The sequence below is a fragment of the Aplysia californica genome, unplaced genomic scaffold (assembly GCF_000002075.1).
Source record: "Aplysia californica isolate F4 #8 unplaced genomic scaffold, AplCal3.0 scaffold00166, whole genome shotgun sequence".
NCBI lineage: Eukaryota > Metazoa > Mollusca > Gastropoda > Aplysiida > Aplysiidae > Aplysia > Aplysia californica.
The window spans coordinates 804,349-810,041 of NW_004797436.1; the positions used below are offsets into that span (position 1 = coordinate 804,349).

The window sequence follows — 5,693 nt, forward strand, 5'->3', positions numbered from 1 at the left end:
TCAGAGATTGTGTGTCTGATGGTATGTGCTTCATAAAATGGGTAATGTATGTATTTGTGGGTGCATTTGTTTTCACGTGTGTGCGTCTATTTATGTGTTTTTCCAGTAAAATGCGTATAGAAATGTGTAATTTAATGGACATAATAAAAGGTGTTGAGCCAAAAAAAGGCCTGACTTTACTTGACTTTACTTTTCCGATCCAGGGGCCATCTGAGTTCTGGCACTTCGGCCTGTCGATATGGAAAATAATTTATAGGTTTTTACCAGCTGTGATTTGTCATTGTATAAAGCATTTCCGATGTCTGAAGAAAAAAAAGCAAGAAAAATGCCGGTTTGTTTTGTTTGATTGTATCATTTCGACGAGCGCCTGATTTTCCCCCTATCACCCACCATTCTACAACCTATTAAATCCTCTTTCCACTACATTATCACCATCCTGTCGGAATAGTGAGCAAGTCAGCGCTTTATTTCATTCTTTCCTTCCTTATTTATTTATTTCAGATCCTGCTAACAGATAACCTGGTGTGAATAATTACGAGACAGAAGCCTTGAGAGACGAGAGAGATGTGGAGCAAAGGGGTAATTATTTCACTATTGGGTACGTTTGTGAATCCGCACGTGCGTGTGTATGTGAGTGCGTGTGTGTTTTTGTTTATATATGTGTGTATATGTGTGAGTGCGCGCGTACGCGCGCATGTGTGTGTGTGTGTGAGTGTGTGTGTGTGTGTTTAGGCTTGTGTATGTGAACGTGTGTGTGTTCATGTGTAAGTGTGTGTGTGTGTGTGTGTGTGTGTGTGTGTGTGTGTGTGTGTGTGTGTGTGTGTGTGTATGTATATATATATATATATATATATATATATATATATATATATATATATATATATATATATATATATATGCGTATGTGTGACTGTATGCGTGTGTACCTGTTTGTGCTTTCGTGAATGTGCGTGACTAAGTACGTAGGAGTTTTGGCTTTGTTTCGTCTATGTCTTTCGCTGTAATTGACAGCGTCCATCTGTTGGGACTTGTGTGTCAACACCAGCACTGGCCACTTGGGATACAGCCCGGTGGAGAGAGATACTCGTAAAATACCCCGCTCTCCTCTAGGGAATCGAACCCACGACTTCTCCGACGAATATTCAGTATGTGCTTGTCACAAATTGTGTGTCTGATGCTATGGGCTTCATAGAAAGCCGGGTAATGTATGTATGTATTTGTGGGTGTATTTGTTTTCCCGTATGTGAGTCTATGACTGTGTGTGTGTTTCTATTTAAGATATAATATATAAACGTGTACAGAGACGGTGATGTAATGAAATTTGCAAGGTCGTGATTTTGTTTGTCAGTATCTGTTTGCATGTTTGTTTGTCCGTTTGTTTGTTAAAGGTTTCTGCTGTTTGTGTATCGTGCTATTTGAGAGGGTTGTTTGCTTATTTGTTTTTATTATAATTTGGGGCAATGCGTTGAGAAATGTTGGGGCGGATTCAAAAAGTCTTTTTAATCCATCGAATGTAACAACTGCAGCGTGTGCACTTGAAAGGGTTTCTGGAAATCAGACACGCTCTGATTCACAGAGATCGTTAAATATCAAGCAGCGGAAGAGATTAAATCAAACATTTTTATTTTGTATTTTTAATGCCCTAATCACTCGCTTCAACTCTCGTTCTAAAGTCCTCTCTCTGTGTGTCTCTCTTGGTGTCTGTCTGTTTCTCTCTGCTTCTCTCTCTCTGTCTCTCTCTCTCTCTCTCTCTCTCTCTCTCTCTCTCTCTCTCTCTCTCTCTCTCTCTGTCTCTGTGTGTGTGTTTCTCTCTGTCTCAGTCTCTGTCTCTGTCTGTCTGCCTGTCTGTCTGTCTGTCTGTCTGTCAGTCTCTTTCTCTCTCTCTCTCTCTCTCTCTCTCTCTCTCTTTCTCTCTCTCTCACACACACACACACACACACACTCACTCACACACACACACACACACACACACACACACACACTCACACACACACACACACACACACACACACTTTCTCCCTGCGTGTGTGGTTTATTTGCTCTTTTTGGTCTTGTTAAACCATGGCATCATGCATCATGAAATCCATCAAAAGAAGAATTTTGAAAAAGAAAATTAAACAACAGCAAAAATACATAATGAGAACAAGGAAGACTCCCTAAAAAAATCACTCAAAAAACTCAAGAATCCTATCTGCTTTGAGGAAACAAACCTGGGTCGATTACGTTAACTCTGAACATCAAACAGCGAAGTGGGTGGTTGGCGGGTGCTCTGGTGTGGTTTGCTTCTTCTTTCCTATCAAACATCTATCGTCGTTATCTCCCCTACCCTTCTTCTTTTTTATGTTTGTTACTCCCTTGTAACACTTCTAATCTTCTGGCGCTCATATGACCTTATGCAGTTGAGAGCGCCGTAAAACCTCTACTAAAACTAAAACTAACTGAAATAGCGGCACGCCAGGCCTGAATACGTAAACTGCACCGGCACTACAGGGGTAGGGAAGGGGTGGGGGTGGAAGGGGTGGATGGGAGAGGAGGGACAGGAGGGGGGGTATGAAAGTCAGAGTAGATGCCAACAACAAACTTAAAATGCACCTTTCATGGCGGCCTTTACTGCACGCCCATTTTTTTAAAAAGCATAAAAGACAATCATTACCAGGCACTTATGCCTTCTGTCTCTCATTCTCTCTTCATACAATTACACGTACATTGTCTTCAGACCATAACCAGCAGATTCCGTAAAGCGTTTACTGTTAGTGTAATAGGGAGAGAGACGCATATTGCATCCATTGCTACCCTTGTGGCGTCGGTGGCCTAGTGATTGGGCAACCAGACCCGTAATCGTGAGGTTGCGGAGTCGGGGGTTCGAGCCGCCGGCCCGACATTGTGTCCGTGGGAAAGGCACTTTACTCGAATTTTCCTCACTTCACCCAAGTGGAAATGGGTACCCAGCAACAGACAGCGAAAGACCTTGTCAGTATGTTAGTGTTTTAGCGCCTATAAATGGCTGCTTGCACTGTATGCTTCCCAGGAAGTTGAGTTTGTTTCAGAATGTTCTCAGGTCTGCTGGGGTAATAGTATAGATTGTGAAGCGCATAGAGCTTGCTGTTGAGCGGGAATTTGTGCTATACAAATGCTATCTATTATTATTATGTTACCTCCAGTCACCCCCCCCCCCCCCCTCCCCCGATCCCGTCTTCCTCTCTTTCTGCCACTCTCTACTCTCTCTGTCTCTCTCTCTTTTTATCTCTTCCTGTCTCTCTCTCTTTTTATCTCTCTCTATCCATCTATTTATCTATCTATCTATCTATCTATCTATCTATCTATCTATCTATCTATCTATCTATCTATCTATCTATCTATCTATCAATCTATCAATCTATCTATCTATCTATCTATCTATCTATCTATCTATCTTTTTATCTATCTATATTTTGCTCTCTCTCAACTACCCTCTCCCTTAATCTGTTACACACACATATACACGTACTCCCCCCCCCCCCCTCTCAATATCATTCATTCGCACGAAAATAAGATTGTATGTACAGAGAGCTTTTTAATTCTAAAAAAAGAGAAATGAACCACTCATTAAATATTACTGGGATGGGACAAATGTTTAGAAGAATAGGAAAGATAAAAAGCAAATCAATCGGTTCATGACTTTCCTTACAACATATTTTGAATAGGTGCATTTTGCGCTAATGGGTGCTTTTTTCTTTAAACCATTTTTTATTTTCAAAATAAGTTTCTCGTGAATTTTATGCGACACAAATTCCTTTTGAATGGATTACGTCTGTTCTAAATTATAACATTCTAAAACATTTTTTGTGCGAGTTAATCAGTAAAAAGTTGTAAAGATTTTGGGGTTGTTGTTTTTTGGGGTTGTTGTTTTTTTATCACCCTGCAAATTCATATATTATTATTGTTATTATATATCTGCTCCGGAGTACCTCTCCTCCTCCCTCTCTTTCTCCTTTCTCTCTTTCTGTCTCTCTCTCTCTCTCTCTCTCTCTCTCTCTCTCTCTCTCTCTCTCTCTCTCAAGTATTTTTTAAACTTTTACTATTTCACTAAAATAACCCACATTCCTTTAGTCTAGACAACCTTCAAAATGGCTATGGCTGTCATTACAAGATAAAGTAGCTGACTCCGATAAGCGATCTCATTTTCTCGTAAAAGCACACAAGTTCTGAGCAGAACATTTCAAAACTCATTTTAAAAAAGCATAGATTAAACTGGTTAACATAGAAAAACCTCTTCTATCCAGTGGCATCTAATCGGTTGGTTGCGTGCTGCCAAAATCGTATATTGATTACTTTTTTTATTACACACTTACATTAAATTTCTCCCAAAACACACAGCCTATATTCAAGAGCACCAACGTTTACGAGGAAATGTTTCAACGTTTTACCGTTGACGCAAAAGATGCTTGCTCGATCTTCACATGAGTAGGATATTGTGTCAAATATTTTCGTCTTTCTGCTGGGATGTTTCTCATTCCCTAAAATAAAAAGGCGCCCGCTTCCAAAATGATACAACAACTCTCAGCTGTTCAAAATGAATAGTATGTGTATTTGTGTGTTTGTTTATATGTGTATGTGTGTGTGGCCGGGGGGAGGGGAGGGAAGTTAACGTATAGTTTGTTCATTTGTGGTATCTGTTTCACATGTTCAAGAAATATTTGACAAAATTCAAATTCTAAATGTTGGCTAAATGCAAGAAGTTTCATAAAGAAAGTACAGTAATTGTTCAAAGAGTGAAACAGCTTAAATTACTTTTCCTGGGGAAAAATGCTTTCTGGGATTAAATTTAGGTTAGTGTAAGTGAAAAATTAATAATAAAAGAATTTATTTGTCGATTTTCTTTTCTTTTAAGAGCAACCACATCATAACGGCACCAAAGTCAATTATTGTACAACAGCCTAGGTTGTTATTGTCAAAGAACATATAAGTCAGCGCTGGACTAGATCACTCACTATAAGTAAATCGCGTTCATTTCCGAGAAAGGTTGTTTTAACTTTGATTAGCTGCTTGAACGGTATGCTTCCTGGGAAGCTGAACAATTTATGTTCTGCGTTATCGAAGGTCTGCTGGGGTAATAATAATTGTATGGTGCATATAGTTTGCTGTGAAGCTGGTACATGCGATATATTATTATTACACGTATTATTATTGTTATTATTATCATTATTGTTATTATCATTATTATTATTATTTTTATTATTATTATTATCATCACTATTAGTTTATATAATAGTTTTACAGCATTTGCCACACAAATAAATCATATAAATGCTGAGTTGTCATAAGATATTAACACGTACAGAAAATGAAGAGAAGAAGTAAGGACACTATCATTTTTTTTTATTGGAAAGAAGGAGCAAACCACAAAGGAGCACCTGTTAACCACCCACTGCCCGAAAGCTCCGATGTAAATTTCCTGTGTTTAGGTTTTTTCCTAATAAACAGTTGTGTGATTCGGTACTTTACTGTTTCGCTTCGTGCTCCTGTCGTCTCCGCTGTTTTCTTTCCATTCCTTTCTCAGAGTCATAGAGCCAGTTGTCCGATCGAAAATGACCTATTAGTGCCTGGTAAGGAGTTAAATCAATACAAAAGCAATTTACGAGGACACTCTTCGCCACCTCCCGCACACTCACTCATTTTCTCTCTCTCTCTCTCTCTCTCTCTCTCTCTCTCTC

The 5,693-nt window shown here is 39.1% G+C and overlaps 1 protein-coding gene across 2 annotated transcripts in view; it reads left to right on the plus strand.

The window, feature by feature from the left end:
- Nucleotides 1–5,693, plus strand: part of LOC101848108 (allatostatin-A receptor) — a 378,639-nt gene that overhangs the window by 334,593 nt on the left and 38,353 nt on the right. For both annotated transcript variants that reach the window (XM_005097888.3, XM_035969661.1), the window contains one exon: nucleotides 502–579. The gene's annotated coding sequence lies outside the window, so the exon portion shown is untranslated. The remainder of the gene's footprint in view (nucleotides 1–501; nucleotides 580–5,693) is intronic.